Below are 279 nucleotides of genomic sequence, written 5' to 3' on the forward strand. Positions count from 1 at the left end.
ATAGCCAAAGACACGTCAACAGTGACATCTGTCTAAGGACCGCAAGGTATTCATGGTAACAAAATCATTAATTCATTCAGTTCAAATTTATATACAACATGTCTTACTTATCTATTTATTTAACTGAATCTCCGATTTTATTTTCATGCCAGGCACTATCTGGGACCCTTTTTCCAGCCTTGGCTACACCACTGCTTCAGATGTCAAGTTTAAATAGGCGTTTGGAATACGATGGGACTCGTATGTGGATTGGCAGTGAGATCCTTTCAGAGATGGACT

Source organism: Penaeus monodon, chromosome 29, assembly GCF_015228065.2.
Source record: "Penaeus monodon isolate SGIC_2016 chromosome 29, NSTDA_Pmon_1, whole genome shotgun sequence".
NCBI lineage: Eukaryota > Metazoa > Arthropoda > Malacostraca > Decapoda > Penaeidae > Penaeus > Penaeus monodon.